The sequence below is a fragment of the Bubalus kerabau genome, chromosome 3, assembly GCF_029407905.1.
Source record: "Bubalus kerabau isolate K-KA32 ecotype Philippines breed swamp buffalo chromosome 3, PCC_UOA_SB_1v2, whole genome shotgun sequence".
NCBI lineage: Eukaryota > Metazoa > Chordata > Mammalia > Artiodactyla > Bovidae > Bubalus > Bubalus kerabau.
Window position 1 is genome coordinate 18949278 of NC_073626.1, and position 22926 is coordinate 18972203.

General features: G+C 39.2%; 1 protein-coding gene across 1 annotated transcript in view; it reads right to left on the reverse strand.

The window, feature by feature from the left end:
• DCDC2 (doublecortin domain containing 2) overlaps nucleotides 1-22926 on the reverse strand; it is a 151968-nt gene that overhangs the window by 33706 nt on the left and 95336 nt on the right. The window lies entirely within an intron of this gene.

Sequence of the window (22926 nt, forward strand, 5' to 3'; positions counted from 1 at the left end):
AGCTCCTTTGATTTGTTCTCCTATAGAAAGCAATAAGTACTGTTCTCCATATTTGCAGTCATTTCAACGTCTTCCCTCTGTCTTCTCTTCACAGCCCAAGTAATCAAAGAATCACAGGACCATTTGTCATTCTGTCTATCTGTTTGCCTCAGGACAGGTCTAATGCTTCAGTCATTCTCACGGATGTTTTCTCTGCCCAGTCATTTACAGTCTCCAGGGATGGAGATCCCACCTCCTTCTCTGATAATCTATCGCAGCATATGATTACCCTTACAGTCTAGAAAATGTTTCATCTTTTGTCTTAAAAACCCCTTCTACTTCTCAAATGGAAACTTCTCTCTCAGAGCACAAATATTTAACACATTCCACATGAAAATATTTCATATTGTCCAAGTTGTGAACTCACTCTTCATAAAGCATAAAATACAACTTTACATTCGCTGAGGCTCAATTGTATGTGAGACACAATAGGAGCCAATGTGGCCATATAAGATATAAATTAGATTTAGATTTCTTTCAAGTTGCTTACAGACTAATGAGCAGATAGAAATATATACACATCATCAATAAAGTGCCCTGATGTAAAAGGAATAAGGTCTATAATAGAGCCCTGTGGAAGCTTAGGAGGTACGGCCAAGTGAAAAAGGAAGAAAGGAAGGGAGAGAAGAAATATAACCAAACTCAAGTGCTTTTCATTTCTCCTAGAGAAACCATTTTCCTTTTTAATTACTTCTCTACTATCCTTTTTAAAAACCAGGAATAACAGAGCTGCCCTCAAAGCTGATTAGACATGTTAGATTAATTCACATAGATTAATTCATTTTTTACTGAAGTATAGTTAATTTACAATGGTGTGTTAGTTTCAAGTATACAACAAAGTGATCCAGTTACACACACACACATATACACACACATATTCTTTTCCATATTTTTCCATTGAAGGTTATTATAACACATTGGATATAGTTCCCTGTGCTATACATTAGGTCCCTGTTGTTTATCTATTTTATATATCAGTTCATTTCAGTCACTCAGTCGTGTCTGACTCTTTGCGACCCCATGGACTGCAGCACGCCAGGTTTCCCAGTCCATCACCAACTCCCAGAGCTTGCTCAAACTCATGTCCATCAAATCAGTGATGTCATCCAACCATCTCATCCTCGGTCATCCCCTTCTCCTCCTGCCTTCAATCTTTCCCAGCATTAGGGTCTTTTCTAAAGAATCAGTTCTTCTCATCAGATGGCCAAAGTATAGGAGCTCCAGTTTCAGCATCAGTCCTTCCAGTAATATTCAGGACGATTTCCTTTAGGATGGACTGGTTTGATCTTGCAGTGATCTATACTATTTTATATATAATAGTGTATATATGCTAATTTCAAACTCCTAATTTATCTCCCCCTACCCAGCTGCTATCCTCTTTGGTAAGCATAAGTTTGCTGGTTTTGTGTGTGTTTGTGTGTGTCTGTGAGTCTATTTCTGTTTTGTAAATAAATTCATTTGGATCATATTTTAGATTCCACATATAAGTGATATCATGTGATATTTGTCTTTCCCTGTCTGACTTAATTGGTCTAATGGTTATGTCCTGACTCCATCGAATCTTATGACTGAAAATGTGGATCCAAAATGAAATTGCAGCTCAGCATATCAGAAGAAAGAATAAAGAAAAACAAAAAAGAAAACGTAGTGATTTTATCATGTACTGATGTTTAGCTTGGAGTAAATGCAGAAAGTTTTGGTCACAAGCTCAACAAAGTGATTCTTGAGCTAAGAAAAGTACAGGGAAGGACACTTCAAGGGGCAAGGAAAATAGCTTATAATTATTCTGTCCGAAAAGAAGAGAAGTGAAAGGGAGTAATCCAAGTCTATAAAATCGGAGTTAACAAGAAGAGGGTAAGTGGATATTTGTCTCTCCATTAAGTTCTGGAACACGAAACTCAACGAAATAATAAACATTACATTGATGGTAGAAGACATTAATTAAATGATAGAAAAATAAATTCCCCCTTACTCACATGTGGAGCTCATAATTCTGAGAACACGTAAAGGCCGAATAAACTAATTTCAAATAGGGCTGCCAATTTTATCAAGTGTTATTTCCAAAATGGTTGAAAAAGGAAAATTCACTGTGTTTGACATTCCTTTCTGCCTTCTGAATTACTTTAAAAGGCAACAATCATAGTAATCCACACAATGTCCTTTAAAGATAGATGCTGGTCCCAGTAGACTATGACCTATGTCTGTGACTTTTGGGGATGACATATTTGCATCCGAGCGTTGCACTTGCTTTCAAAGAGACCACAAAGAGAAACCTACAGATACTAAAGAAATATATTTTTGGTGCTCACATTCATTGAAATGTTTAACTGTATCCGAGCAGCGCTCTGGACGGGTTGCAGATGTGTTTTAGGATAAACATTTCACAGGAAAAGAAGAATGAGATCAATAATAACAAATAACATGGAAAGGGCACTGGAATGGGAAAATGGCAACCATGAGGACAGAAACAGCAAGTAGCCAAGTCAACAAAGCTCAGCATTGTGTACAGTGACAAAAACACAGAACACAAAGGTAAAAGTGTTTGGTTGAGGTGTGGCGTAGGATTTGTTCCTCACCGAAAGGAGATGTGCAAGCCACCTCCTTCAGTAGCACAGAGCAAGAAAGGAAGGCTGGAAATAAATAAACAGTGATGGAAAAAAGAACAGCGAGAAAGTGACTTTATGATAAGAAAAAGGACTTGAATTTTTATTAAAAATGTATGAAATTTAAAATAGAGGAATATGAATTTCTAGTGGCAATTTTTTAAATCACATTTTTTGATTATAGATTATTTAATATGCATGCATGCATTTTAGAAAACTTGGGAGATGAAGGAAATAAACATCCCATGACCCAGAGATTCTCTCCCCTACCTCTCACATGTTTACACACAGACACTCATAAAACTGAGATCCTAATGTATATATAATTTCAAAAGATTTTTTTACTTTAAAACCATGTCATGAGTATTTCTCATGTCAGTAAACATTATTAGAACACATGATAAATTGATGGGTCCATACTATAATTAATGGATGATGAGCCTGGATTCTTGCATATTCCCATACTTAGAAAAGAAATAAAACCATTAACTAAGTAAGCTATCTGCTCCTCAAAAATAGCAATGACCTTCTACCAAGATGATGCTGGACTGAACATACCCCTTTGTCAAAATCACATATGTACTGGCCTCCCCCTTTACCACTTCAGAACAGTTCTCAAAGCTCTCAGAGACAACCTCCCAGGTTAAAATCCTCAGATTGGCTCAAATAAAATTCTCCATTTCTTTCTTAGATTGACTACTAATTTTTTTCATTGAAACCACTATGTTTTTTTTTACATGAACATACCTATGATAAAGTTTAATTTCTATCAATAAATTAGGCACAAGAGAATATCTGAGTTTCCAGCACCACTCTTCTTTTTTTAATATTTTATTTTTATTTATTGATTTGGCTGCACCAGGTCTTAGTTGTGGCATGCAAGATCTTTCGTTGCGGCACGTGGGATCTAGTTCCCGGACCAGGGATTGAACCCAGCCCCCTGCGTTGGGAACACAGTTGTCTTAGCCACTGGACCGCTAGGCAAGTTCCGGCATCACTACTCTCGCACTTTGGGGCCACTATTAAGTAAGATCAGGGTTCCTTCGAACACAAGCACTGCAATACCTCTACAGTCCATCTGGTAATCAAGAGGGTTACTAAAGTGTTTAAAGAGTGGGATAAGCTGGACAAAGGGCTGATTCACGTCCTGGGCAGGAAGAGGCGGGAGGCCGTGAGATTTCATCATGCTTCTCACAACAGCATGCGATTTAAAACTTATGAATTGTTTGTTTCTGGAGTTTTTCATTTAATATTTTCCAACCATGGTTGACTGTGGGTGACTGAAACTGCAGAAAGAAAAACCACAGATAAAGGGAAACTACTGTACTTCATTCAGGGCCAAACTGGATGTTCAAAAATATGGGAACCCTCTTACACTGTTGGTGGGAATGCAAACTAGTACAGCCACTATGGAGAACAGTGTGGAGATTCCTTAAAAAACTGGAAATAGAACTGCCTTATGATCCAGCAATCCCACTGCTGGGCATACACACTGGGGAAACCAGAATTGAAAGAGACACGTGTACCCCAATGTTCATCGCAGCACTGTTTATAATAGCCAGGACATGGAAGCAACCTAGATGTCCATCAGCAGATGAATGGATAAGAAAGCAGTGGTACATATACACAATGGAGTATTACTCAGCCATTAAAAAGAATACATTTGAATCAGTTCTAATGAGGTGGATGAAACTGGAGCCTATAATACAGAGTGAAGTAAGCCAGAAAGAAAAACACCAATACAGTATACTAACGCATATATATGGAATTTAGAAAGATGGTAATGATAACCCTGTATATGAGACAGCAAAAGAGACACTGATGTATAGAACAGTCTTTTGGACTCTGTGGGAGAGGGAGAGGGTGGGATGATTTGGGAAAATGGCATTGAAATATGTATAATATCATATATGAAATGAGTCGCCAGTTCAGGTTTGATGCACGATACTGGATGCTTGGGGCTGGTGCACTGGGATGACCCAGAGGGATGGTATGGGGAGGGAGGAGGGTTCAGGATGGGGAGCACATGTATGCCTGTGGCAGATTCATTTCTATGTATGGCAGAACCAATACAATATTGTAATGTTTAAAAATAAAATAAAATTAAGACAAAAAAAAAAAAGAAAAAAATATGACAAACATTCATGATGAGTGTTCAAAGGCATGTGAATGTTCAAGGTGAAAGTTCAAAGGCAGGCCTGCAAACTAGAAAATTAAAAATAACACCAAAGAATTGCCAAGAAGGCCAAAATACAATGGTAAAGAATTAGAATGATACAGTATGTTCCCTTTCTGTCAGTGCCACAGTTAACGGGGCAGATGGGGAGGATAAGTTGGGAGATTGGGACTGACATATACACACTATTATAGATATACATATATATATATATACATAATAGATAATAAGAACCTACTTATAGCACAGGAAACTATGCTTAATACTCTTAATGATGTATATGCAAAAAGAACCTAAAAAAAAAGTTAATATGTGTTTAACTGATTTACTTTGCTATATACCTGAGACTAACATAAACCACTGTAAATCAAATATACTCCAATAAAAATGAATTTGAAAAAAAGGAAATCACAAAAAAAGGCTACTAAACACACACCACATGGAAGAAGGCAAACATAAAACATTAAAAACTTCAAACACCTGCTTGCAAGGATAGATAACACAAGAAATTTAAAATTTTTGTGAAAATATTAAGTGTTTCATCAAGGGCAGTATTATGCAAGCACTTCAAAACCTAACTACTTGCCCTTTATCGTGACTGCTCATTTAAACTTACACAGTAAAGTTAGATCATAATGGCAACCATTATGTGCAATGATTGTATAGGTATTGCTACCAATACCTCAGATGTCCTAACCACAACTCATTAAGGGTAGGTGCTACCTAGGGTCGGCTTTCCAGGTGGTTCAGTGGTAAAGAATCTGCTTGCCAATGCAGAAGATGCAGGTTCTGTCCCTGGGTTGATCCTGGTATCCTGGAGAAGGAAATGGCAAGCTCCAGTATTCTTGCCTGGAAAATTCCATGGACAGAGGACCTGGTGGGCTATAGTCCATGGGGTCACAGAGACATGCCTGAGAGACTTGAGTATACAAGCTACCGAGAGTAAGGGGTTTAGCCTCTAATGGGACACACAATTACTTTTATTGTCCCTCAAATTTACATAAAAACAGAAATTTAGTCTTATTCCATCCCAACATCAACAAGTGCCCCCTTTTTGTCATATATTGCCTGCCTGTGAAATTTTGGTGCACCAATAATCATCTGACCCACTTTCAAGATTTCTTCTAACCCTTATTACAGCTTTAACATAATTTTCAACTGCTCATGTGCCAAAGACTCTCTAATCTATATCAGCCTCTTCATGGATCCCCAAGTTCATATATCCAATTACCTAACTTGACAACTCACCTTGGATGTCTAATGGGCATCTCAACCTTAACGTGGTCATAAGAGAACTCTGGGTCCCGAGCCTAAACTGTTCATCCTCTATATTCCTCATCCCATAACACAGCACCACCACTTAATCCCAAACGTGGGAATTCTCATTTCCATCTTGCTTTCACTCCCTATATCCATTCCATTCTAGCCCTGTCAATTCAATCTTTTTAAATACACCACAAATATGTGAATATTATTTCCAGCTCCACTATCAACTTGGTTCAATCACCACTATCGGTTGGAGGGGCTTTTACAACAGCTTACAAAGTAGCATCCCTCTGCTTCTACTCTTGCTTTCCTCTAGATTGTTCTCCACACAATAGTCAAGTAATATTAACAGATGATCAGAATTACTAAGAAACCCTCTAACACTTTCCAATCTACACAGAATCCAGGTTCCTTACCATGGTTTACAGAGATGTAATCTGGTCCTGAACTCCCTTTTAGACCACATTTCATACCAGTTTCTCTTTGCCCATAAAATTCCAGGTACATTTTGTTTCTCTAACAGCAAACTTATTGCTACCTTATGCCTTTGTTGTTTTTACACCTTCTACCTGGAATGCTCTTTACTCCCTTTTGCCATGATTAGCTGTTCCTTCTCATTCAGATCTCAGGAAACCTGCCTTGTTCCAATTCAAGTCATTCACCACAATGCTCGGTTTTAAGTCTCTCGCTAGCGTTTATTACTAGCTGGTATTTTTATTGCTTATTTGGTGTTTTAGTGTTTCTCAGTCTCCACCAAAGTGTTGGCTCCAAGAGAGCAGGTACCACACCCTACTGTTCACTGTTCTGTACCTAGCATAGAAGACAGAGTGGCACACAGGAGTTCAAAAGGTGTTTGTTGAAAGAATGAAGAGCAAGCACCCAAAAATATTTGCTGCATGGAGACAGAATATAAAGACAGTACAATGTAAAAGCCACTGCTGCTGCTGTTGCTGCTGCTGCTAAGTTGCTTCAGTCGTGTCCGACTCTGTGCAACCCCATAGACGGCAGCCCACCAGGCTCCCCCGTCCCTGGGATTCTCCAGGCAAGAACACTGGAGTGGGTTGCCATTTCCTTCTCCAATGCATGAAAGTGAAAAGTGAAAGTGAAGTCGCTCAGTCGTGTCCGACTCTTAGCGACCCCATGGACTGTAGCCTACCAGGCTCCTCCGTCTATGGGATTTTCCAGGCAAGAGTACTGGAGTGGGGTGCCATTGCCTTCTCCAAAAGCCACTAGCCCAGTCCATTAATTATTTGTATTGTTACAGGGGTTTTGCCCCAGTCTGGCCACACTTGGCACTATAGCATTTAAATGAGGAGAGGGATAGAGGGAAGTGAACAGAAAGAAGACTGGCATAAAAGCTACACAAGGATCAATACAAATGAGGCTATGTGTGGTAGGCAAAATAATATGCTACCCAAGAATCTCTCCACCCTAATCTTCAGAAACTGAGTAAGTCACTTCGTGTAGCAGAGGTGAATAAAGATTGCAGATAGAATAACCATTGCTAATTAGCTGACCTTGAGATGGGGAGATTATCCTAGATTATTCTTGCGGACCCAATGTTATCACAAAGGTCCTTGGAAATGAAGGAGAGTGGCGGGGAGATCAGTGTCAGGTGAAGGACTATGGGGCCATTGCTGGACTGGAAGATGGAAGGAGGCCATAAACCGGGGAATTGCAGCCAACCCCTCAAAACTAGCAAAGGGCAAGAATAGAAAGTTTCCTCTTAGAGACTCTAGAAGGACGAAGCCCTTGCCAACGCCGTGATTACAGCCCAGTGAGGACCATTGTGGAAACTCTGAGCTCCAGAATGGTAAGATGATAAGCTTGCATGCTGTTTCAAGCCACCACGTTTGTGGTAATGTGTTACAGCTGTAACAAGCAACTAATACACCGACTGCTCAAAACTAATGATCTGGAAAGAATAGTGGGGGCAAGAGCTTTCACAAATCAGCTTTCTGACTCCTGCAGACACCTGCTGAGGGAGGGCAGACGCCCGGTTCCTCCTGCTCTGAAGGTACTGGTTACAAAACCTCCCGCAAGTGTGCAGCCTTCTGTTTTCCTTCTCTGTTATTACCTCCATTTCTCACTCCCCTACAATGTACAAAAAAACACCCACCCCAAGATACCCACACATCTGCCAGAAAGGAGAAAAGGGATTCAATTTTTTTAAAGTCCTCCCCTACCCTAAAATCTTCATTATAAAAGCCATTTGCTAACAAACTAAAGAGCGAGGATAAATTTGATACACAATACTGCTTTCATTCAATTACTACACTGAGGATCAAATTCAATGCTTGGATGCACACTACACCGAAATTCAGCTCTAATCTTTTTCCTTTGAATCATGAATAGACATTTTAGTGTATATTACACAGCAAAGCAATAACAAACACTCTAGTAAAAATAAAAATGCTCCTCAATTATTTTTCACTTATCCCTTATGAATTTTATTGCCTAAGAAATGAAAGCAGAGCTGCTGAGGTAGGGCAGTCATGTCATCACCGTGTAGTTTGTAATAAATACGAACCTGTTTCCCCTACAGAAATGGGATACAAATGCTTATGCATTTTTAGCCTTTCCACAACTACAATGGCAGAAATGAAAGCATTTCCTTATTTCAGTGCATCAGTATTTAGTTTAGTAACATTACAGAATTTTAATATGTTAAAACTGTCAATGCTAAGTAAGAAAAGTGGCCAAATAATGAATGATACGTTCATGTAATTGGTGATAATCAGTATTTAAGCCCAATAATCTTGTTTAAGGCTCCTCTCGTGACTCAGTGGTAAAGAATCCACCTGCAATGTGGGTTCGATCCCTGAGTTGAGAAGACCCCCTGGAGTAGGAAATGGCAACCCACTCCAGTATTCTTGCCTGGGAAGTCTCATGGACAGAAGAGCCTTGTGGGCTATAGTCCATGGTGTCACAAAAGAGTCAGACACGACTTGGCAACTAAATAACAACAAAAATCTTGTTTAAAGGATACTTTCTCACCAGATTTATTAAAAATTCTTTTAAAATTGTATTATAAACTATAATTGAATGTGTTCAGTATTTGAAACTGATTAGAACTTATCAGGACAGAAAAAAAGAAAAATAACAGAATAATGGCCAGTTTTAAATAGTTTCTGGAAATACAAGATATCTATTAAGTGGAAGCTCTATATGTAAATAAGAAAGTTTAGTGTGACCATAAACATTTTACCATGCTTTACTACTGAGACTTTCTCATAAAAATATTAAATTAACTATAAAGTATTAACTTTAAAAAGCAGCTCATTACCAGTAAATTACTGAGAAAAAATGTGAGCAGCAAGGAGTTTATGGCTTTCAGTATATAAGATAATATTCTAAGAAGGGAAAAGTACACAGCTCTCTATATAAGGAAAACTCATGCTGTCTTTATCTGTGTCATTAATCACTAGAGGCAGAATTCGAAGTAAAATTGGTAAGAAGGTGACACCCAAATAATGTTCATTAGCTAATATGGTTAATGTGCACTATACTCATATGTGAAATATATTTAATTTCCAATAAAACCCTTCCCAGATCCAGATTGTGGTCATCACATCTTAATGAAATTCAAAGAAAGCACTTTTGGAAAGTGGACCCCGCATGAAGTTTAGCAAGTAGTGATTTCAAGAAGAAGAGGGATTCCCATGTGATAACACTTCCTGATGAAGAGGGTACTGGCCAGCCTTCTCTGATCCTCATAACAACTTGTACAATATCTCCTTTATAGTGCTCCCCTGAATTAAAGTTTATTATCATCAGGCAGAATGAAAAACTAATCAAGTAACAGCTAATGTTCTAAGTACATCTAATTTAGTACAGCCATATAACCTGAATGTTTTTTAATCACTAATCTTCCCCATATGTTTCATTATGACCCATAAACTCAAATGGAAACTCTTTACAGGAACAAGACTATCACAAGTGAGTGATATTTTTCTTTGGAAATTTAGAATATTATATGAAAATAACCTTATCTATCCACTTAAATAGGCTGAGTTTTCTTAACTGCAGCTTGAATGGTATCTGGCTTCTTTCTGTGTTCTGACTCCTACTCTCAATATTATCATCTGTTATGCAACTGATGTTTAAATTTGACTATTAAGTCTTTGCACAGACTTAATCTTAACCATTTTGATTATTTTACCTTGACTTTAAATGGGGATAACAAAATTTGCTAAGTGTAGGCAGAAAATAAAAGTAGTATTATTACTATTGATTTCCCCAGATCAAAGGTAATTTTGTTCTTATCCCTTCATTTCTATTTTATTCTTTTTAGATGTTTTAGATTTTCATCAAAATCAGTAATATTCAAAGAACAAAGAATAAAACACACACATATATATAATAATTCATGACAAAATTATTTTATAATCTATATCAATTTTGATATACTTTATAAAGTTCATAACAGATACATGGATCTGAGAATAATAAAATACTTCTGAGTTGGCTTACCTAAGCCAACAAGTATACATAGCTTTCATTTTTTTATTTCTAATTTTGTAATCATATAAAAAATACACTGCATATTAGTTTTAGTTTATCAGAATAATTGAATTGTTCCTCATTGGGTCCCAGTGACTTCAAGTTACTTAATAAGTGACTTAAAATTCACGATTCCTGTTCTTAATTCTGGCTAATCCAACTACCTCCAAATGACCTTGTGTATTTTAGTCTGTAAAAGAGCTCCCCATACTCAAGTTACTTCTCTACCATAGAAAATGTATCATGGCTGTTGTTCAGTTGCTAAGTCGTGTCCCACTCTTTGTGACCCCATGGACTGCAGCACACCAGGCTCCCCTGTCCTTCACTATCTCCTGGCATGAATTTGCTTAAATTCATGTCCATTAAGTCAGTGATGCCATCTAACCATCTCATCCTCTGCCGCCCCCTTATCCTTTTGCCTTCAATATTTCCCAGCATCAAGGTCTTTTCCAATGAGTCAGCTCTTCGCATCAAGTGGCCAAAGTATAGGAGGTTCAGCATCAGTCCTTTCAATGAATATTCAGGGTTGATTTCCTTTAGGATTGATGGGTTGACCTCCTTGCAGTCCAAGGAACTGTCAAGAGTCTTCTCCAACATCACCATTCAAAAGCATCAGTTCTTCAGCATTCAGCCTTCTTTACCATCCAGCCCTCACATCCATACATGACAACTGGAAAAACCATAGCTTTGACTATACCTTAGGTTTGACTATCATGGTAATAAATGGCATACTTGCATATAACAGAAAAACGCTTATTGTCTAGTAGGAAATTTAAATGGAAAAATCAGTAGAATAGAATGATAACATAACTAGTGCTACATAGACTGCTAATAGGCATAGAGGAGACTCCGCTGGTACTAAGTGGTTAAGACTCCAAGCTTCCAAGGCAAGGGGCATGGGTTTGACCCCTGGTCAGGGAATTAAGATCCCGCAAGCTGCAAGGAGTAGCCAAAAGGAGGAAAGCTATGGGCAAAGTGAAAATCAATTGCAAAGGAGTAATCAGTATTAAAGAGTGTCCTCCAGCTTTGGCATCACAATGATCTGGTCAACTAGGTGAAAGTACTTCTCAGTTTAGTTCAGTTCAGTAGCTCAGTTGTGTCCGACTCTTTGCAACTCCATGGACTGCAGCACACCAGGCCTCCCTGTCCATCACCAACTCCCAGAGTTCACCCAAACTCATGTCCATTCAGTCAGTGATGCCATCCAACCAGCTCATCCTCTGTCATCCCCTTCTCCTCCTGCCTTCAATCTCTCACAGCATCAGGGTCTTTTCAAATGAGTCAGTTCTTCGCCTCAGGTAGCCAAAGTATTGGAGTTTCAGCTTCAACATCAGTCCTTCTAATGAACACTCAGGTCTGATTTCCTTTAGGATTGATTGATTTGATCTCCTTGCAGTCCAAGGGGCTCTCAAGAGTCTTCTTCAACACCACAGTTCAAAAGCATCAATTCTTTGGCGCTCAGCTTTCTTCACAGTCCAACTCTCACATCCATACATGACTACTAGAAGACCCATAACCTTGACTAGATGGACCTTTGTTGGCAAAGTAATGTCTCTGGTTTTTAGCAGAACATAAAAATCAGATTATATTGGGGTGCAGAATAAAAGAGTGTGCCTATCAGAGAACAAGGGCAATATGAACCACTCTTGGAAGATGATGGGCTATGAACTGGAGAAGAGAGACCATAGTCATAAATCCTAACTCAGAGGCCTAATGCCACAGAGTTAGTAAGGGCTAAACAGGGTTAAATCCCACTTCTTCTGACTCCTGCCTTCCAAAGAATTTGTCACAGATGTCAGCACCATAGAGTTGTTGCTAAACCTATGCCCCTAATGCACAAGCATGTCTAATGAAATCCAAGCCTTCTTGCAGGAACCCAAACAATCCTCATTCACCCATGGCCAAGTTAAACCAAAACGCGTCGTCTTCATGTTGATAATATAAATGCAGCTGGAATTGTATTTCATGAAAATACCATTCTTACTATACAGACATTTATTGGAGTTTGAACCTTAGCCAAAAATCCTAAAAGGATTACAACACGACAGGCTGGCTGTAGGTTGTAAGGGATGTGGGGAGAGAAGCCCACAGGCATCAACCATCCCAGGAAACAAGTCACCTTCAACTGGCACGCCTGAGTGAAAGCATTCTATTTAACACTAATGTGGTCATTCAGAATCATTTCAGACAAAGAAATTAAAACTCCTTAGCTTCAGGAGACCACTAAGAATTCATGCAAGGAATCTAAAAACCAAGAGAAACCAGAATTGTAAATTTTCAAACTCTTATCTGTAGTTGATCAACTTGAGGTGGAAGACTGAGATCCTGCTTCTAAAAGTTGTTCCCAAATTACATATACACCATATACTTAATGGATTAAAACCTAGCTCAGATATGCAAATAAAAATGAACTGAACTGAATTTCCTTTTTTAAAAAGTTGGTTATTAATCCCAATTATTTCTAAATTACAGTTTTAATCATCTAAGGCCCTAACATTCACTTCCCATTTACTAGCAATAGTATCAGAGAAGGCAATGGCACCCCACTCCAGTACTCTTGCCTGGAAAATCCCATGGACGGAGGAGCCTGGTAGGCTGCAATCCATGGGGTCGCGAAGAGTCGGACACGACTGAGCGACTTCACTTTCACTTTTCACTTTCCTGCATTGGAGAAGGAAATGGCAACCCACTCCAGTGTTCTTGCCTGGAGAATCCCAGGGACGGGGGAGCCTGGTGGGCTGCCATCTATGGTGTTGCACAGAGTTGGACACGATTGAAGCGACTTAGCAGCAGCAGCAATAGTATGCTTTAAAATACTATGCTTAAAAATGCCAATCCTGGTAGAAGTGTAAAGTAAGTATAATATCACCACTTTCAAAGCTAACCTAATCCTGAGATGAGTGCTAGTGATGCTGTGAACTGTGGTCCTCACTCAGGGTCGTGAGATGCATTGTGAATGTGCAAATCAGTGCAAATCAGTCTTCTGGAAAAAAAGAACATGGATACTTTTTCATCAAATCTAATTGGCACAGGTAATAGATCTGCATTATTCTTTAAACCTAAGAGAGGCTGTTTTCAATTTAACCCAGCATTTTACAGGTTTGTATGCTTCCATTTGCTTTGGAGAATCAAAGTAAGATCTCTTTAAATGGTTGGCATTTCAGGTGTTTTTATCTATTCCTCAGCAATTTTTGAAGAGGAAGATAAATTGTTATCAGAGCTGATGCTTTGCTAAAGATATAATTTAGCTTTGATTGGTAGCTAATCTTCCATCATAACATAAAATGGGAAGTTAAAATATACCCAATTTAGCATATCTTTGAAGACACATGCAGTCTACAACTCAAGGAACTGCTGTTAATAAACGGTAGATAAAAACAAATTTTTGCATACATTTTTCTCTGCTATATCTACTGTGTCCCGAATTTTATTTAAAATAGCCTGAGATAAATTCATTTAAATGAGTCTGTTGAACTCCATGTGAAGATGATTATCTAACCACAAATATGTCCATATATCATGTACAAATTTGTATCAGCAATTGATAGACCATCAGATATAAAGTGACCATATATCAACTTAGTACCAAATTTGAATCAAGTAAACATAAAATGCCCAATCATCAATGGGAAGAGAGCTAAACAGCCTCAATTAATAATGAGAAATATGTAAATTAGCTACAAAATAGTACTACTTATTATGAAACTATCAAGGAACAAAATTCAAAACAGATCAGCCAGTATTTTGCTCACTTTGATTTGATGTTGTTCCGACAACGGGTATTGACTGAATACCCACCAGATTCTGCACTCTTTTCATTTAATGTTGTGACTTAGGGATTTAGTTTCGGTCTATAACAAAAATCCATGTATGCCATATGTTTGCAAAGATAGAAAACATTCTCCTTTAGCATTTTAACCTATGATTCAAGTTTATCATCTAAGAATTTCACTCCAAAAGGAATAATTCTGGTCCCTTAAGCTAAGGAATGGTATCTTTCAGACATCCTTGCTTTTTTTATTAAACTGGTAATTGACAAATACCAATCATCTACTTGTTTTAATCTTGGAGAGAAGGAACAGAAATAAAGTAATCTTTCATTGAGTTTTTCATTACATTTAATTTTTAAGTATTTTAATTGCATTAAGGCTGGTAAGAATTAACTTTCATTTGATTATTATAATATTTCACATATGTGCAGTCAAGATAAAACACAAAGATTGGTAAACCTAAGACAGTATCTATTTTAGGATGAGCGGAGATGCTTACTGTTCAATAAAGAAACTTCTTCTTCTTCAGCATTTACCTAGAGCAAGATGTAAATTAATAATAATGGTAACAATATTAATGGTGATGATCAGCTAATAATTATTGGATGCTTATTATATGACATTCATCATGTTAAGCATATTACATGTATTAACTCATTTAATACCAAAGCAGATTTATGAAGTAATTACTAATATTTCCTGCATTTTATATATGAAAAACAGAGGTCCTCTAAAGGTCATAGGCACCAAGCAGTGAAGCAGGATTCAGACCTGGCAATCTGACACTAGAGTCGATGTTTTTAATGGCGGGTTTCCCAATCTACCGATCATGGCTCACTAGTAAATCGTGACACCAATGTAATGCGCTCCAACTATGTTTTTTTATTAAGATGGAAGAAAACAGAAAACATATTGTCAGCTTCATGGGCTTGTGGTCTATACTGTCTCTTAAGGCCCCATTTTATGAAAAGCCTCCAACTTGGCTTAATGACCTGCTGCCAGCATCTTGAAACTCTGAATAATTTTATTTTTGACGGGAAGTCCAATGAGACAATGCAGCACGTTCACGAAGAGAGGATGCATGCACGTTACGTGCGCCCATGGTTCCCTGTCTTAGGTGATGCCGGGTGAGTACAGAACTCAGGTGGACCCAGGATGCATGGGCTACTGTCAAGACCCAAAGTGAGTACAGGATAAGCACATTACGTCTGTATCCAAGAAAGGTGTGGTGGGACCACACTTTCCAATAAAACTAGAACTTGCTTCCAAAGAAGAAAGAAGGCAATGGCCTTCTAAGAAATAAGAACAACTGAGGATAATCCTATCCTACTCTTTCTTACTCATGTTACTTTCCTATAGTAGTCAATCGCTTCTGCTGAAAATGATGACATAGAAGAAAAGGGAAACATAAGGCAACCCAGAGTCCTGTTCTTTTCAGTCCTTCCTTACTCATCAGTACCCCTAAGGTAGAGAGTGTTATAGAATGTACATATTAAAAATTAAACAAATAGTTGTGTTAGTTTTATATAGTACTTCCACTGTTCTGATAAGAACAAAATGCACAGGCAAGTATGAGCTCAGAAATACAAATTGTACAATTTTGGTGATTTCATATATGAGCTAAGTGATCTTATACTATAACATTCTGGCATTGCAGTTTATAAAGACAAATGGTACAATTCATCTTAATAATTTAAACATCTAATTTAATTTTTCTTTATTTAGAATGACAACAAAAGCAGAATAAACAAAACATCGTGACAAACTGAGAAAGAAAGAGACCATGGAAGAAAGGAAAAAGTATATATTTAAGTATGTTTAACAGCACCTTTTTCCTGCATTTTAAACAAAAGGTCCCACATCTTTATTCTGCATAAGACCCTTCAAATTATAGTGTCAGCCCTGTGCAGTACACATACCAGCGTAACCACTGTTTCACAAGACTTTTATTTCATGAAACAAATATACACAAGCAATATGCAGGGCTTCCCTGGTGGCTCAGTGGTAGAGAATCTGCCTGCCAATGCAGGAGATGTGGGTTTGATCCCTGGGTCGGGAAGATTCCCCTCGGGTAGGAAACAGCAACCCACTCCAGTATCATTGCCTGGAAAATCTCATGAACAGAGAAGCCTGGCGGGCTACAGTCCATGGGGTCGCAAAGCAATCAGATACAACTTAGTGACAAAATAATATATGCAAGTGTACTGTCTCATGATGTAAAAAAATGTTTTTTCACATGATGAGTCAAAGAGAATTTAAAAAATCACTTCACTACACTGGAGAAAATAAAAGGCATAAAAATGCTCACTTCTTGCCACCCTGGAAGATAATCCACTTAACGAGGACAACGTAATTACCTGAATTCCTGCTCCCTGTTATGTTCTGTTTCAAATCTAAACTCCTCTGTTCAATTCCTAAAGACCCTCATACTTAGGACTGACTTTCCTACTGACTTTCCATAGCTCTGCAACTTGACCCCTCAACCCCACGGGAACACGATGGCACTCACTTCCCTGTACTCTTCACTTCCTGGCCTCTATTCAAGCCATCTCCTCCCAGCCACAGCACCGGCCCATCCTTCCTTCCAGACACAATTCAGGGGCCCCTTCCCCCAATGTCTTTGTCTTTCGCGTCTTTGAAATTTTTATATTTACTCCCTGTACCGTAACGGTACCACATTATGGACAATTCAGATGTTGCCCCAGAAAAGATATGAGATTATCTCATACTCATTTCTCCCACAGCCCATGATATTTAACATGGTTGGGCTACATTGTAGCACTCAGTATGGAGCCAGGAGAGGGAGAAACAATGCAGTTTTTTTTGAACATCTACTAAATATGTTAACCATACTCCCCATGACTACACTGTGAAGTAGGTGTCTGCGGATGACTTTACAGATAAAGAACCTGAGGTTTAAATAACTTGCCCAGCTTTCCTAGAACCAGGACCAAGGCCTAAGCCTCTCCCAAGGCCTAAGCTTCTCCCAAGCTTCTGCCTTTTAAATGGTACCCTGGAAAAAGCATCGCCAATGTTAAGGTAATGAAAAACAAATCATGCTAATTAGACCAAACCTGAGCAAATGCTTTATAAGTCACAGGGGACAGCTGTTTTTGTTTGTTTGTTTTTTGAACTTTAAGGCTGCCTTCTAAGTTATGGATGAAAAAAAGGTAAATTCAAATTTGAAAATGGAAATAGGAGGTCAGGGTGAGAAGGTGGAGGGGCATGTGAAGGAGGGTGAGTAGTTTTGACAAACAAGACAAAGGGAGAGAATACTCTTTTATATCAATTAAAATTGTAGGATAGTGTGAGAAATTAAACTCTGGAAGAATAACAGAGAACTGTCAATTTTTAAAAATTGATTGCTCAGGCATAGAGCACAAGGCATGAGCTTGAGCCTGGCATATGCCATGGAGGGAGCTGGAGAAAGAAAAAAGTTTTATCTGTTTTGTTTCATGAATGGAAAGTAGAAGACTCTATCTGCGAGCTTTTCTTTAAAATCTTTAACCTACTATTGAATCTTCTAACAATCTCTTAGAATAATTTTTCTTCCAGATGAAGTAAAACAACACTTTTTCCTAACTGAGGGTTTAACTGTTAGACTCCTTCTATAAAAAGCATAATTGTCAAAATAACCACAAGGTTTAATACCTGATTATATCAGAAATCTCAGTGGAAATAAAAATGTTAATGTGGGATTCGAGTGTAACAGGCATTAATACGCAGTACGAGAACATCCATAATGATTTTATTCTTAGCTCAAAAGTGAAAAGCAACAGATTTAATTTCAGCGTTAAAGAAATTCTGAAAAACCAACTGTTTTCCTTAGATGTTCCTGAAGCTTCTGTATATCCTTTCTCATTGAAAGGAGAGCTGAGATCCCTATAAAATAACAGTACATCCATAAGGCAGTGGAATCAACTAGAATACAAATAAAAATAATCAAAAAATCAAATCACCGTTTAAACAGTGAAGTCACAAAGTTTCACTATAATCCAAGTTATTTTTATTTCCAATAATATTTGCTTATTTGCATATATTTTCTTTTGGGGGGAGCAAAGGCTAAACTTTCATGAAAAAAAAAAAAGGACTGATTAAAATGTCTATTTTCATACAAGGATGTGTGCATTAAAAAAAATCATGAGGTTCTTCCACAGAAAGTCCATGGCCAAATGGACTGAGCACACATTAATGAAATCCACACCTGGGTATAAATGGAATCCAGCAATCCCCTATCAGAAAACTTTTGGAAAAGGCTTTTAAGCAAAGAGAGAGCTCATGATATCATTGCGATTGTGTCGAAGTGAATTGACTTCTTTATGAATGCTATTCTAAGAATATTCATACAGTCCAATTTGACATTTAAATGTGTTACACGTTGTTCTTAAGTATATTTTAGGCTGCACATTTTTAAACGAGATGATAAAACCATATGCAATGGTCTTAAGGGGCCACAAAGGAAGCAGAGACCAGGATGATATTTCTGTATGCATGTGAGCTGGGAAACTCCACTCCAACAAAGACACCTATTCACTGTTCTGTTAATTTAGCAATTGCAAAACTACCTTTTGTGTATTCAGCATCCCCTCTCACTTTCCCAATATTTTACAAAATTCATGTGGCTTGCAACAATTTTACCTTAATTTTAGAAAGGCCTTCGAATTGTCAGAGAGGGTACACACTGGCAAATTAACGATGCCATAAGTTACTTATATTTTATATACTGCATAAAGAGAACTTGTAAATAAGAGGGTTTACCTATATGACTACCCACACACATACACACTTGTGTGTGCATGCACACCACACACATACACACATGCTATTATGCATGTTCTGAGACTATAGCTCTTTGGTGGACCCGAAGCTCTCTTTTTATTTTTAAGGAAATTTTGAATTCTCAGGTATTTCTAGATTTTTTTTTAATTTATTTATTTATGCTGTGCAGGCTCTCTAGTTGCAGCAAGAGGGGGCTACTCCCCAGTTGTGGTGCATGGGCTTCTCATTGTTGTGGCGTCTCTTGTTGCAGAGCATGCACTCTAGGGTGTACGGCCTTGTAGTTATGGCACGTGGACTCAGCAGTTGCAGCTCCAGGGCTCTAGAGCACAAGCTCGGTAGTTGTGGTGCATGGGCTTAGTTGCTCAGTGGCATGTGGGATCTTCCCGGATCAGGGATCGAATCTGTGTCTTCTGCATTGGTAGGGGGATGCTTTACCACTGAGCCAGCAGGGAAGCCTCCCTTTTCCTTTTTAATTTGACTGATTTCACCTAAATATATATTCCTCCCCAAATACTGGCAATTTCTTGCTTTAAAATCATGTGCTCCCATTCATACCAAAGCAGTAAAAAAACAGTATATCACACGAAAGCATAATGAGCAAACCTCCATACACTCCCACATAACGCTGTGCAACACTGACATCCAATATTTCTGCCTCATGTCTACGTCCTACAGTTCCACTTTCTCCTGCTTATAGTTTTAATCACAAATTAGCCAACAAGTATTTATTCTTTGTCACCTGTGTGCTTAGTATAAGGATAAAAAGACATTTAACACGTAATACTTTCCTAATAATGGATATGTATTCTTTTGGAAGTGGACATCCGCAGACTGACAAACCTCAGTTGGCACCTGCCCCCGACCCACTTTGATCCCAGTATAAGGCCAGCATTCAGGACACAAAGATGAACAAAGGCACAGTCCCTGCCCTAGAACAGATCATGTTCATGATAAATAACATTTTATATAACAGGTACCATAATGAAGGTCTGTGCAAAGGGCAAACGGTACCCTAAAAAAAGAGTGCTTATATCTGGGACTTCCCTGGTGGTCCGGTGGTTAAGAATCCACCTTGCAACGCAGGAGACGTGGATTCGATCCCTGGTCCAGGAACTAGGATCCCACACGCCACAAGGCAACTAAGCCCTCGCAATGGAGGACACAACTAAGACCTGAAACAGCTAAATAAATAAAAAATAAGTAATTTTTTAAAGGAATGTTTATTTCTGACTGAGGGCTCAATGAAGGTTTGACAGAGACACTAAAATCCAAGCAGACTCTTGCAAGGCACTCAGGATCCCAGTGGCTGGACCATCCTTATTTGAGTACAAGCCAAGAAGACGAGAGAGACCCAACAGGACTTATAAGCTTGTGAAAGAGACAGGGTGGGCTCTGGTAAGCAAGAAACCACCAGTTTCTAAGATAGAGTCCTGATCCTCTCTGCATTTCAGATGATAACTTGTGACTGTCAAGAAGAGAAGAAGGGAGAACAGGTCTGGGAAACTGCGAACCCCTGAGATGGGACTGCTCACAGGTAGAGGATATGAACCAGGGCAACGGCTGTGGGGGCCAAAGGCAAAACTGATTCCAGAGATGTTAGAAACAGACCCAACAGCACCTGTGGGCTGCAGCAAGGAAGGAACACAGCCAACAGATGACTCTGAAGTTTCTCACTGAGGCGTGTGCGGAGAATACAGGAGGAAGACATAACTGGAGGGGATCCACAAAGGGGCTCAATTTAGAACCTAATTTAAGCTTGAAAATTCCGTGACATCAGTGAAGGCATGCAGGAGGCAGCTGGGATGCAGGACTCGTGTTCCAGGGAGATGCGGATACAAAGAGAGAGCCTTTGACCTAACTCTGAAGGTCACTACACTTAAAGATAGACTGTTACACAAAGGGGTTGACCTTTCCTCTCGGACTGAGAAGGAACATAAGGGGAAAGGGAAAAGCAACAGACAGAAATCTCACCAAAACCCACGGAAGACAGTGGAGAAGATGGCAGGGTGCCCACCACATATCAGCTTGATCCACTGATCTAATAAAGCAAAAAACAACAAGGATACCTTTTTGAGAACAAACCTCTAGCTAAGATGCCAGTTTTGTGACTCAGGAAGTAACCGTGAAAGGTTAAGGTCAGTTCAAGTGAGGATTTTAAAGTCTTCCCTGGAGGAAACTGTATCACATACTCTGGACGCTTGGAGCATGGAAGCCATGGAAAAGAGATATGGTGGGGCAGGACGTGCCAGGCAAGAATTAAAAATAAGAACAGAGCACTGGAGGGGCAGGGATCACCAAGGCACTTAATTAAAGAGATCGCTCCTCTTGGATTAATGGTGAGGGGCAGGGGGAGATGAGTACCAGTCATATCCAGGGCTATCATGAAGAGCCATGAGGGTCAAGCAGAGATGCTGGGACTGCCACCATGCAAGGCCCCGTGGGGCTCCTGAGCACCCCATTGCTTTGGTAATAGAAAACTGCCTTCATTCAGCCTCCATGACCTTCCCTGAGGTACAGCTGGCAGATATAAGCAGTTGCTGATTATGGAAGGGAGAGGATGGAAGATCAGGGAGAAACAGTCAAGAGCAGCCTTGGGGCAAGATCCAATTTTCCCCATTAAAGGATATACACAACAGTATCTTTGAACTGTTCGGCAGATACTGAAACCCCCTCCACGTGGCAGAAGTGTTAACAGTGGTATGCTGCCCACAAACATGCAGACCCTGGGCCGGCTGGACCTGAAGGTTGATGTTGCTGACTCCCACTTATCTCACCACCAACCCATGAGAAGAGTGTCCACGAGCTGATCATGCCCTCTTTGGACAATTACCATAAAACTTCTATCTTCCCCAAGTTGGGACACTTGGCTTTCAGGGTATTAGCCCGCTGTGTCCCCTTTACCGGGAAAAGCCATAAGGCTACTCTTTTCTACTTCACCCAAAACTCTGTCTCTGAGATTTGATTTGGCACCAGGGTATAAAGAAGCTGAGCTTTCGGCATCAGGACCATCCTAGGTCAAGCTGTACATCCATCCACGGTCTTGTCTACCAGTTTCTCCTTGCTCCTGCAACAGCCCCAGATGATTCTTGACAAGTGTTTCCATACTAGCTCCTGTCCTGCACACTGGCCACACAAGGAAACAGAATGACAGAACCTGCCTGCTGGTTTTGCTCTCAACACAGGCTGCAAATGACCCCTTGTGCCCATTTTTCAGCTGACCCTGCCTAGCCACTGTTTAAAGCTGACTGCCCCTCGATTCATCTGGTAAACAGAAGGGCGCATTTCAAAGGTGTCCAGGGGCTCACCCCTCGGAAGTTCTCATTAACCTGACTATCGGGGTGGGAAAGAGAGATAAAAGACCTGTGCTTCCTCATCCCTTAAAAACTGCTTGAAGGGGGTGAATCTCACACCTGCTGATTTGATCTTAAAAGAGCCTTGCAAGGGAAGCCCAGAGTCTTAGCTGGTTCACTTTGCTGTACAGCAGAAACTAACATGACATTGTAAAGCAACTATACTTCAATTTAAAAAAAGATCAAAATTTAAAAACAAAGAGTCTTGCAAGGTCAGAAAGACCACTGTTCACTTTTCCTCCCAGCCTCTTCTTTCTCTTCTGTGGCAAAAACATCCTTGTTTTAATTCGTAGGTGGAATGTTGGTAAGCTTCAATAATCTTTTGCAATTTCTACTAAAGACACATAGCGGCAGATTATATGTGAATTATCAGTATCTTAAATAACTGATCCCAATGAACAGGAAGGGGTTTCACTCTTAAGTAATTAGGTGAAAATCAG